This window comes from Erpetoichthys calabaricus, chromosome 9, assembly GCF_900747795.2.
Source record: "Erpetoichthys calabaricus chromosome 9, fErpCal1.3, whole genome shotgun sequence".
Classification (NCBI taxonomy): Eukaryota; Metazoa; Chordata; class Cladistia; order Polypteriformes; family Polypteridae; genus Erpetoichthys; species Erpetoichthys calabaricus.
In genome coordinates, this window is record NC_041402.2 from 142,574,823 (window position 1) to 142,588,426 (window position 13,604).

Sequence of the window (13,604 nt, forward strand, 5' to 3'; positions counted from 1 at the left end):
AATGTGTTACCTCCAACTCTGTGGATAACTATGTAGTAGCACTACTTAAATCAACTATAAATCCTAGATACTACTTGGACATTAGTCAGCTTTGGGTTTGACACTGGGGTTGCTGAGGAAAAAATGTATGGCACAGTGTGTGCGTTTGCCAGAAGAAGGTTCACTATCCATTGTGATTCACCCCACCTCTGGATTACAAATCACCCATTGGATTGCAGTTTCTTTCTGGATTTATGTGGTTGTCCTGTGCCTGCTTGTTCGTGAGATTCTGTCTGGGTTGGTAAGCATCGTTGTCAGAGGTTTGGTCCCAACTTCGACAGAACTTCATACAACAACTGGAACAAGGACAAAACTTTCTTAACATTCAGGAAGCTGTTCATTTGGTATCTCAATTAATTTTTAACATCAACGCATCTGTGAAACCACAATGTTTGTGGAATGTATTATGAGACGGCATACTATTAACTGTTTTGCGCTTGGTGCTTCATTGGGTATAATTTGTCTACTATTGGTTAAGCAATTACCACCTTTGGAGAGTGTTAGTTGATTAACAATTTCTCTTTTTTTATGCATTTGCTTAACATATTCTTTATCATTTACTCATTTTGAGTTGCTTGTTTTGTGCCTCTATATGTGAGTGTGTGTGAGCAGGGTCAAGGCTGGGTGCATTCCTAACATCCCTAAATAAAATAAACAAATCATCGTTTAAAGGCAATGAGAATCAGAGTCTTTGCTATCACTACAACTATAGAAATTTAAATCTCGAAAGTGGTAAAAAGAGTAGCTAAGTAATAATATAAATCAATTTGCTTAAAAAAATGCTTAAAAATATTTTAAAGTAATAATATACATCAATTTGTTTACAAAAAGGCTTTAATTGTTTCAAATTACCACACTGCATTAACTCATTAATTAAAATCCTTTCATCCATTCATTGCCAAATCTGCTTGAACCAATTCAGGGCTTCCAGGTTTCTGTGTCTATCTCGGCAGCATTGGGAAAATGGTAACAACTATTACAGGGCACATTCACCTTGATTGGGCCAATTTAGGAGCACCAATTAACCTAATACACAAATCCTACAAATGCAGAAGAAAGACAGAAATATGAAGGAAAAAAAAATCACACACTTGAAAAAATGCAACCATAAACAGAATGCAAGGGCTGAAATTTCAACCCATCGCTATAGATCTATGAGGCAGCAGTGCAAACCTCTGTGCCACTGTCACTCTCCTTTCAAAATGACCTCCTTAATATGAATATAATTACATGCATTGTATACAGCATTGCATGGATATTGAAACCATGCTCAATATGCTAGGACAGACTCACCAGGTGTTACCTGAAGTATCTGAATCCCCAAATGCACTGTAAGATCCATCTGTATGTTTATAATTTAGCTCCCTCTGGTACCCTAGAATGTAAAACAGTATGAGCTCACACTATGACTCTTGAAACATAATAATATTTTATGTATGAAGCTGAGCTAAAATTATTCCAAGTGAAAGTCACAAAGTACACAAATCAAGCAGAGCAATTAATACACATTGATGTGGAGAAGTAAAAGTACTGAATATTCATTTTTAACCACTCCACTTAACTTTTCTGTTTTAACATACCATCACTTTGTGTTTTTCTTAACCTGTTCATTACAGATTTGTGGGGTTCAGAATGTATACCAAGAGTACTGAGTTCAAGGAAGAAATTAATTATAGATGGAAAATCAGTCCATCAGTTTGAAAACCTACACAATCACTTATAATACCAGGCCAGTTTTAAGTCACCAATCAACTTAAGGTACATGTCTCTGGTAGGTGAGAAGAAACTGGTTTACCTGAGGAAAAAAACTTGTGGAGACACATGGAGAATGTGCAAAACTTACGTAGATGCTTTGAACTTCAGTTGCAGTTATGAGGCTGCAGGTCTCATCAGTACAAAACCATGACATTGCCTCCTGTATCCTTATAAATATGACTTTCTAGACATTAAGCCCGTTGAATTTCTTGACATCTACTGCCGTGTAATTTGTTTAGGTATACAAAATAAACACTTTTGTGTATACAGCTGTTTTCCTGAAGGTATTCTACACAGATTTTTCATATTTGGAAACCATACTATAATTGTGAAAACATCAGCACTTCTCCCACTGATACCTGATGCTGCCATTAAATAAGCCATTTATAAGTGCAGGGTACCGTATAAAGTCACATCTTAGGTTACAATAGTCTCAACTTACAGCAATTCTGACAATACAAATGAGTACATACGCGTAAAAAGTTTATTTGCAACTGCAATTAAATTAATTTTAAAATAGCGACTTTGTTTTTTTCTTACTAACAAAGAAAGGTAATTATAACACAAGTGAATACACAGCAGCTGGCACTAATGCCAAAGAATAGTACAGTATGTACTTTGTCACCTTTTTCAATCATTTGCATAAGTCACTGAATATAACTGGAAAATGAAATAGAGACTATGCACAGTAGCAAAATAAGCTCCATTACAAGTAAGCAGCTGGATCAACAGCTGGACATTTAGCTGAGTGGTATAATCTGCTAAACTCAAGCATTAAAAAGAAATTTTCCAGATGTGCTGTCTAAAGGTGTATAACCACTGGGAGGATGTGTCACATGCTGAGCAGTTCCTCAACAGAGACAGCATGTGTTTCACAAATCCTAGTCAGTTAGTGGTGCATTTTCCTCCCATCATTAAACCTTTTCCAACTCCATGAAGTACTGTATCATTATCAAAGACTGTAGAATATTTATGTGTAAGGTCAATATACCAATGATTCAGACTTTTGGTTTACAATGTTTGTTACTTAAAGTACAGCAGACTTGCATCACAGTAAGTATGAAAGCATTATGCATTTTTGCCAATTTACCATTAAAGGGCATTTTTAAAGGGCAAATTACAATTTACAATCAAAATAAAATTACAACCATAGACAGGGATGGAACTCATTTGTAATCTGAGACCCACCAGTATATGCACTTATTCAAACTAGAAAAATATTTGGTACTAAAAAAAATAAAGTAAAAAGAAAAAATCCATTCTCTGTTTGAGCACAAACATTCCAAATTTTAAAAAAAAAAAAAAAAAAAAAAAAAATATATATATATATATATATATATATATATATATATATATATATATATATATATATATATATATATATATATCCATCCATCCATTTTCCAACCCGCTGAATCCGAACACAGGGCCACGGGGGTCTGCTGGAGCCAATCCCAGCCAACACAGGGCACAAGGCAGGAACCAATCCCGGGCAGGGTGCCAACCCACCGCAGATATATATATATATATATATATATATATATATATATATATATATATATATATATATATATATATATATATATATTTGTGCTACTCTACTTTAAATCTCAGCCATTGCCCTATCTTAAGGAACTTTGTGAGTTATTTTTATGTCTGCCTGGATCTTTCCTACAGACTTGATTATTCTCTCATAATGTTGGTTAAACTGCATGTATGAAATCACAAGATGTGTGGGTGTTTGTATGACTGAGTGTGCCTTGTAATGAAGTGAGGTCTGTTTCATAGTCTGGTTCCTACTTTCTGCACTGAGCTGCTAGAAGGTTTGTAAAAAGGTTTGATGGGTCAATTTCATGTCACTTTTGCATATAGTACATGAAGAATTGCTTTTAATAATCAGTCAGTATGGGCAGAACAGTGGTGTGCTGCTGAATCATTTAATGTCCTGCATTTAAATTCTGCCCCCTATCTTTGATAAGGTGGTGATTGCATATTCTATGTGTGTGTCCGCTGGTTTTCCCCCAGGTATGCCAGTTTTCTTTGCCCATCGCCAGAGATATTTATGTTAGTTTAAATATTATATCTAAACTGGCCATGTATCAATGTGCAAGTGAGTGGGCTTATTAATGAACTGGCATTCTGTGGAGGGTTAGTTCCTACCTCGCACATAGTGCTGAAGGGGACAGACTTCAGCTCCTGTGACTTTTAATTTGATTAAACCGGTTTGGACAATATCAAGTGATGCCAATTTAAATGTTAGAATCTACCTGTTTAAACCATATTGATTTTTAATTTGAATCCTCCTTGACACTTTAATTTAATCAAATCTCAGATTTTAAAGACATACCAAAAGGGTATTCAAATGTAGTCAGGTTCAGAACATGGTAAAAGAAGAAACTGATTGTTCAGTTTAATTGGTTGTGCTAAATTTGAAGTTAAAAACAATACTAGTATCTAACCCAGAATTATTTTGACAGGAAAAATGCTTTTCACAAAAGTATTTTCTTTATATTGCTTACTCTTTTCAAAGCATTTGTCTATTGTTTGTAAAATATCTTTGTGCATCGTCTGCTTATCATCATGGCCACCCAAAGCTCTAAAATGAAAGTAAATGCATATAATAGCAGTGCCCATGGAGAAACAAATGTAGAATATGGTGACAAAAACAACATTATTTATATGGCAACAGCAGCATAAATTAATAGGAATTGTCAAAACTGTCCTGTCAGAGTTAAGGTAATCATTGAAATATAAACTGTATACTACTGAAGGCACTACTTTATTCTGTTACCATTTTTGCTGAAAACTGCCTTAAAAACCATTGATACACTACACAACCATAAACATAGTGAAATTTATCTTTCTGAACTAAAACTGTATGTTTATTCTGGTCTCAATTTGTAAACAGGTTTCTATGCTACTTGGATGTGACTTTATATCTAATAATTCATACTAAGATAAATATGTTTAGAATAAACAAATGTTTTCAAGACCAAATAGTGTGCTTTAAAGACCTAAGAGCCAGTCTTAACACTGAATGAGAATCTATTGTCATATGCACAGTAAACAGTCAATCAGTGCTATGAAAATCTAACTCTGCATGCTCTTTTGGCCACCAGTATACACAATTCAAACACAAGACAATACAAATAAAGTGCTAATAGTCAAAAAACAAATTCACACAGTAAATACAGCAGTGCAGTGTAAGAATTTATAGAGCAAATATGTTCAATATTAAGTAAAAAATAATAAGTCAGATAGTGAGAATGAAACATATACATATACACATACGTATAATATAACTTGAAAGGCGAATAAAATAAATAAATTACTGGTTGGACCAATGTCCCAGCAAATTCAGATATTTGTGAGGGTAAGAGGTAATGGGCAGGAATCATTCACAAGTCTGACTGTCTTTGGATAAAAACTGTTCCATAGACTTCTAGTCCTTGATTTCACACTCGTACAGTATACAGTGATCCCTCGCTATATCGCGCATCGCCTTTCGCGGCTTCACTCTATCGCGGATTTTATATGTAAGCATATTTAAATATATATCGCGGATTTTTTGCTGGTTCGCGGATTTCTGCGGACAATGGGTCTTTTAATTTCTGGTACATGCTTCCTCAGTTGATTTGCCCAGTTGATTTCATACAAGGGACGCTATTGGCAGATGGCTGAGAAGCTACCCAACGTACTTTTCTCTCTCTCTCTCTTGTGCTGACTTTCTCTAATCCTGACGTAGGGGGATTGAGCAGGGGGGCTGTTCGCACACCTAGACGATACGGACGCTCGTCTAAAAATGCTGAAAGATTATCTTCACGTTGCTACCTTCTGTGCAGCTGCTTCGTGAAGCGACATGCTGCACGGTGCTTCGCATACTTAAAAGCTTGAAGGGCACGTATTGATTTTTGATTGTTTGTTTTTCTCTGTCTCTCTCTATCTCTCTCTCTCTCTCTCTCTCTCCCTGCTCCTGACGGAGGGGGTGTGAGCTGCCGCCTTCAACAGCTTTGTACCAGCGGTGCTTCGCATACTTAAAAGCCAAACAGCCCTATTGATTTGTTTGCTTTCCTCTCTCTTTCTGACAGTCTGTGCTCCTGAAGCGCACTCCTTTGAAGAGGAAGATATGTTTGCATTCTTTTAATTGTGAGACAGAACTGTCATTTCTGTCTCGTCATGGAGCACAGTTTAAACTTTTGAAAAAGAGACAAATGTTTGTTTGCAGTGTTTGAATAACGTTCCTGTCTCTCTACAACCTCATGTTTTTCTGCGCAAATCTGTGACCCAAGCATGACAATATAAAAATAACCATATAAACATATGGTTTCTACTTCGCGGATTTTCTTATTTCGCGGGTGGCTCTGGAACGCAACCCCCGCAATAGAGGAGGGATTACTGTAGTGTCCACATGATGGTAGGAATATGAATAGATTTTGATTGGGTGAGTGCTGTCCAATACAATGCTGTGAGCCCGCCTGATGACTGTGGCATGGTAAATGTCATTCAGAGTTGGAAAAGTCATTGCTGAAATGGTTTGGGCAGTCCGCTGTAGGGCTTTGCAGTCCTGTGCAGAGCAGTTGCCAAACCAGACTTTGATGGCACTGGGAAGAATTCTCTCATAGTACCCTTATAAAAGCTACCAAAGATTATGGCTGGAATGCCAAATTTTTTTAGCCTTCTCAGGAAGTAAAACACTACTGAGATTTCTTTACCAGGTGAATAGTATTGTGAGACCACATAAGATTCTCACTAATATTAACAACAGCTACAAAAACATTTATTTTATTATCACGTTTTCATACAAAGGATGTCGATCAAAGTGCTTTATAACATGTCCCCCTTTCCCCTGGCTACGATGTTCACTTGGTGGTAATGGGCCTCACTGGACTGGAAACAGATGCACAAGGTAATCAGATCAAACAGGCTGAAGGTCAGTTCAGGCTGTCCTTTGCTAAGCTCCGAAAGCATTTCTCTGTCTTACATTATTAATGCGAATGAATTCTAGGTATTTACAAATAAATGAAGATAACCATAATAACAGATAATGATGGTCACAAGAAGGACACGCAGAACATTTGCCACATATAAGAATGAAACTGAAGGCTAAGTGAATATACAGGTAACTTGTGTAAAACTACATGCACATACACTGATGATGTCCTGCTCAGTTTTCACGACTCAAAATTAAATTTTCATTTCTATACTCCTCAGTCTCTCACCTGTCTCCATGAATCTGATCGCTTTGGCTTTGATTTGTTCTGTTATCTGTCCTGTTGCTTCCAGATACCTTAGGATATAAATGTTAGGAGCAAAAAGTAGCATATTTTGTTCTCCGCACCCAAAAGGCATAGCCAGGAGTTTGTCCAGGTTCTGCATGGCTCGTCCCAACACATCTCCTGTAAAAGGTAATAAAAATACAGAAAACTGATTAATTACGCTTTTATATTATTTTCTAATTTTTCCAATTAGCACTGCTACTTAAAATATTTCAATAGGGCAATAAAAACCATATACAAATTTATGTAGATGGCTAAAATAAAATCCATAGAGCACCAGCAATACCATGTGATGTTACATTTCCATGTTACTATTATGGTCTGTTTGATTCCTGACGTAATGTAATTGCAAGGTGTCTGATATAGACTTTTCTGTGAATGTGAGGATAGCTATGTTTTAACTGTTTTGATGTTTAAAGTAAAATGTGAATCAATTGTTAATTTTTTGAATTGAGGAAAAAACACTAAATAGGAAGAACAACCTGGAAAAGGCTGGGGTCAATATACAAAAATCTTAGAAATCAGCAACCAAATTAGTTGGAAAAGGCAAGTTTCTAGTTAAAATAAATAAGTATCAAAGTCTAAAGTTAAAAGTCCTCTAAAAGAAATAGCATAATAAGTTACGTTTCTAAAACTAATTAAAGGTCTTTCCTTTGAAACATAGTGCAGACAGTCATAGAGCATGTGACTTGTGCTTAAATGAAATGGCCACAACATTCATGTAACCATACTCCAGTGACATATCCCCTAGAATTATGTGGCAACATAACAACAAAATATTGAAATGGGAAAATGGCATCACCAAACTGAGAACAAAGAACTCTGAAAAAAGGTGTCCACAGAGGCTACTAAATCTAACTGTCCAAATCTCTGAATCCAAAAATGAGAATATGAAGGCAAATAAATATGTCAGTGGCTTTTTAAGATATGTCAAATACATGCTGAGACATAAATAAATCCTGTGCGTTGTAAACCACTCAATAACTAAAACATTTAAAATGCATTACTTGTAGCATCTCAAAATTGAAAAGATTAAGGGGATTTGGGTTTAAAGTAAAAACCAGCCATGGAAGAGGTCCAACTTCTCTAGAAGGTACTATCTTTTATTCTTTTTTTTTTAATTTAACAAGATAACATAATTCCATCAGTGAAATAAGTATAACATAGCCTATGAAAATAATCCAAAAGGTTCTCGACATTCTAACCACACCTGACAATAACAGCAATGCAAACAGAGAATCCCATTTCAAGTAGGTTAAACCAACCAGTAGAATAAAAAAGTTAAAACACAGGCCTGGCATGTTTACTTTAGAATTATATTAAATTGTTCTCTCCAAAGAAAAAAATGACACACATTCAAACAAATGTTTACATGGGCAAATTTGCTAGTACCCCTAGACGAAAAAGAAAAACACACAATTGCTTGTGAAAAGTAAATGGCACCCATCATTGTTTATTCCGTATTTAATAAAAATCAGACTTTGCTTTAGATTTTTGGTTCAACTGAATATTTCAAATAATAACATAAATGAAAATGCACAAACTTTAAAAGTAATCACTGCAAACATGCAATTCCTGTAGCTATCAGTGAGACTTCTGCACATGTCAATGGGTAGCTTGGCCAACTCTTCTTGAGCAGACTTCCCCGGCTACAATTAATTAGTAACTGTGAGTTGTTATCCCACAAGTGTTGTTTCTTTACCAATATTACTAGATGCATAATTGGTCTTAAGTCAGCTTTGTGTCACCCTGTGCTGTAAAAACTAATACATCTGGGTTTGTATAAGTATTTGATTTCTCGGCCAAATCTCCTTTATGAAACAAATAAGCATTTTATCTGACTATAACTGTCTTGACAATTTTACAAAACTTCTGGTTTAAACTTTTGATGAACTATTTCATGCAAATCAGCGAAAGTTCAGGCTCGAAGACCAGTACCACAAAACATTTAATCTGTCTGACTTTTCATGTTTTCACTAAATTTAATAAATAAAAAGTAGTAGCTTAACATTTTCTTTGTTTCTCAAGTTTTTACCTAGGACTGATACAGATGCTTTGACTGATCCTTCGATAAACACTTCTGGGAGTTCCAAAGAAAATGTCTTGGTCTCATCTTGAAAAAGTTAAAAAAGAAAATGTCATAAAAACAAAATGTTTATAAACAACATCTTCACTCAATTTCAATCACACTATAGACCATTGATTGTATAAGACAAAGGTATTGACTTGCAGTATATAGATTCCAGAGTCTGAAAGTTATTTTTATGGATTAATGAAGGCTAAGCTTAATTTTAAATTTAAAAGGAAACCATTAAGCAATATATGAATAATAAAATGTGAACTATTCATCATTGGCATTTAAATAATAAACTTTTTAACAATTTAAATTTTCTTTTTTCTGTTTGGACTGACTGGCACATAACAACACACTCAAAATGTTTTGCGGCAAAACCTTTCACAGTATACAGTAAGTCTTTATAAGGATGACTGGTAAGCCTAGGCTGTTACAGTGTGTGTAAGTGTGCCATGCAAAATATTGAGCACTCAGTGTGTTTGTTTGCTATATAGCACATTGCTACTGCAATAACAATAAGATGAAAACAGAAAAAATACTCAATAAGTGATATAACTAAGAATCTCACCTTTAGGACACAATAGAACATTGTTTGCAATTGTCTTCTGAACTCCCTCAGCCTTAAAGAAATAAAGCAGCCAATTATTACAACAATAGATAGGACACAGCACAAAATATGATACAGTATGTTATACACTATGGTTGGAGAGCTGCACAGTGTTTAATGTAAAGCTTCATAATTTCAGGAACCATCGCAGTCTATGTGGACTGTGCACAATGTTCTCACATAAACTTTGTGTTTTAATGAGTGCACTGGTTTCCTTTTCCATCCTTGCACTTTAGGTTGATTGACTACTGTAAATTGTCCCAAGAAGACTGAAAGCACACTGTATACTAATTGCTGCCAGAAAACCTGCTGTACTTCTGTGTCTTTATAATCTAAAAATAAGCCTCAGATTAAGGCTATGTCATTTAAGATGATTTTTCCAGCAATTTACAGCTGTAGCCATCGTTTACATTACCTTAGTAAGATGGAGGCAGTCTGAGGTGTGCTCCTGTGAAACCAATTACCTAATCTGACATGTCCAATGACTTAGACCAACTAGTCCTTGACTCGTTAAGATAAAATCAAACAGTTTTGATTTTGTTTTTTCACTGTGGGAGTAAGCTGTATTTGCAGGAGAGCTGACAATCAATGAATGCTCTTCCGGAAGTTCAATATATAGAATGTACAGATGAGGAATAAGGAACATACGTGTTTTGAAACTTGAAAATATAAGAAAGGCTCATGTTTCTGTTGCCTTGTGTTTAACGTACTAAAACAGAATGGAGAAAAGAAAAACTGGGGAAGAGGCCGCAGCTGAACTCATTATACTTGCTAACCTATTAACCCTTTGTGCAGCACTATTTATGTCAGGCAGCATTGGGGCTTTGGACCTCAAAAACAGAAGAGACAATCGTTTGTCTGATATCTTGTGTTTTGTGCATCGTGACGAAATGTAAAAAAGGAAAAAAAAGGGCAGAGATTGCTGCTGTTAACCCTTTATATATCTCCAACTTCATCAGGCAGCATGCTACTGGCTGTCACAAAAAGCCGACAGATCTGACATACTCCACAACCAGAAGTAGTATAACATGAGATTGGCTTAATGAATAAATGGAGGGTTTTTTTGGGTGAACAAATATGACCTACTATAGTATTTTTGGAGGTATCTTGCTTGGCTTCTTGTACAATGTGAAGTAGTATTGTGAAATAATTGGGCACATTCAAAATTGCTCCATGTAGTGTAAGTTTTGTAACTGTGTTTGGAAGATTTTTATTTGGGCCTTTGCTTAACTGATGCAGTGACAGACTCTCCATTATTCTTAATTAGCTACGCAAATAATAATAGATGGGTTGCTAAAATCATAATTGATGGAATGCTAAAATGGAGCACAGTATAAATTGGGTTTAACAATTTTCTATTTACAGTGTTATAACAGCAAAAATATATTTAGAAAGAATATTCCATTTGTTTATGGATTTCCTGTGTAGAAGAAGAATGTTCTCCTCAGCACCATGTATTTTGTGTGTTTAGTAAATTAGAATTTTTATAATAACTATTTTGTAACTTGCCAGTGAGAGAAGCTTGGCTTATGAACTAACAAAAATATGTTATTCCAGGGTTCAGGAGAAATAGTGTCCACATGAATAAAATCTAAGCTGTTTCTTGTTTTCCCTTTCTCAGAGTGAATGTTTCAGGGACAAGGTCACAAGGCAGCAGAAAGTACATGTAGTTTATGCAAAGGCGTCTCTCCTGTGCTTAGCTTTGAGAACACAGATAATGCTTAGCTCAACAGACATATTGTTTAACTTTACTGTTTTGATAAGGATGTTCTTTCTGTCTTATTAATCATGAAATGCTGAATTATAAAAACCCCTCCTAATTTTTTCTCGGTGTTCAAATTGAGCTTTGCGGCAATAAGTTATGCTCTTTTGAATCTCTACTTACTGTGACTCTGAATGAATAAAAAAGAGAATTGAGAAATATTATCTGCCTGCTTTCAGTGTGCCTTTTTCGTCCACACCTGCCCACCTCTACAAGCAGTTTCTTGATGACAGTGTCAGCACGTCCATGGTCTGGAAAAGTGACTACTTCATTTCCACATAACTCCTCAGTATTCACAGTCTCAGCACGAACAGTTACGTTCATCTCACCTGAAATAGAAAAAAGTAGAGTAGACTTGCTGTAGACCATTAGTTATTATTTCATACATGTTATACCTAACATTTGTTGACAACTTCACCTTTAGGACACCCTGAACCTTGTGTGTGAGTACATTTAAGGCCACAGAAGGTGCTTATCAATCTGATGCATTAAGATAATAGGGGAGGTTAACCAGTTTACAATGTTGCCAGCTGTCTAACTAGGTTTCCCTTGGGTACATAATGCTTAATAAGTAGAAAAAGTTGTTTTTACTTATAAAGTAAGTTTTTATTATTATCAAAAAAAAGAATCAAAAGTGATTTACTTACCCAGTGCTTTAGCTGTAAAAGCCCAGTGGAATACTTTGCTTTCATCAGCACACACACAGCTTTTGTATTCACACCTCTCACATGGTTCTAAGTGGTACTGGGAAGACTCAGCTGCATTCACCATAACCTATAGTACAACAGTTAAGAAATTCATTGTGACTGTATGACATGCTTATTAGAAATATCAATTGTTAAATTAAAAGACAAACTGTGCACTTAACATAACTTTCTGCAACATACAGTCAATCCTCAACATTTGCATGATTTTATTAGTAACCTCATTTTTTTCTTTGTGTTGGCTTCATGGCTTTGCACAGTAGAGAAAAAAAATGAAACCAATCGATGTGTGCAAGTTTGTGTGCTTCACTTGTCTAGTTCACCCTACCATTGTAAAGAGCTCCCCATGAATTTGATACATAATTAAGTTTTGTGCTGCAATTAAGAACAAGTGTGCAAAGTCAGTGACGTGGCTTAGTGAGAAAATAAAGTTGTTTGATAAAATTCATATTGGAATGTTGGCAGTCACTCTTGGCGCAAGTTTAGTGCAAACAAAACAACTTTAATTACAACTCAGGAAAATGCCACATGCAGAAGTTCTCAGAAGACACTGCTATTGTAGGGTGTGTCAGGGGATGACAGGAGGGGGAGTAGTACAGGGGTCTGGTGAATGACTTTGTGGGATGGTGTCAGTCAAACCAACTGCTGCTGAACATTTCTAAACCCAAGGAGATAGTCATGGACTACTGTAGGTCTAAAACACCAGTGACACCTGTCTCCATATAGGGGTCGATGTGGAGTGGGTCAAGACTGATAAATACCTTGGAGTGCAGCTGGACAACAGGCTGGATTGGTCCGAGAACACAAAGGCTTTGTTCAGGAAGTGGCAAAGCGGGCTCTATTTTTTGAGGAGACTTACATTAACATATGTCAGAGACCCCTGCAGATGTTCTATCAGATGGTGGTTGCCAGTTGAAGATCTTGAAGAAGAAAGATGCTGAGTATATTGACAAGCTGATCAGGCGAGCAGGATCTGTGGTTGGTATAGAAATGGAGCTGCAGAGAGGAGGACACTATGTAAGCTGCTATCTATTATGGAAAATGAACATCACCCACTATACACCACCATAATTAAGCTTAGGAGTTTGTTTAGTAGGCTGCTATCACAGAACTGCAATATGTACAGATACGAAAGATCTCGTCTCCAGGGCCATTAGACTCTTGAACTCTTCCCAACAGGGACGGGGGTGGTTGAGTTCTGGGCCTGATGCTACTTCTCTGCTCATAAACTATATATTAGCTGCATTAGCTATGCACTACATCTGATATCTCACTTCTTGGTCACTACTGTATAAGCTTTTCAGGACATGTAACTTTAAACATGTTACCTTGTCAGCTTAAGCCATGTCACTTTATTTTATTTTATTTTACTTTAATATTAATGTCA

The 13,604-nt window shown here is 35.9% G+C and overlaps 1 pseudogene; it reads right to left on the minus strand.

The window, feature by feature from the left end:
* The window catches only part of LOC114657654 (alpha-2-macroglobulin-like protein 1), a 195,538-nt pseudogene that overhangs the window by 43,113 nt on the left and 138,821 nt on the right, over window positions 1–13,604 (minus strand).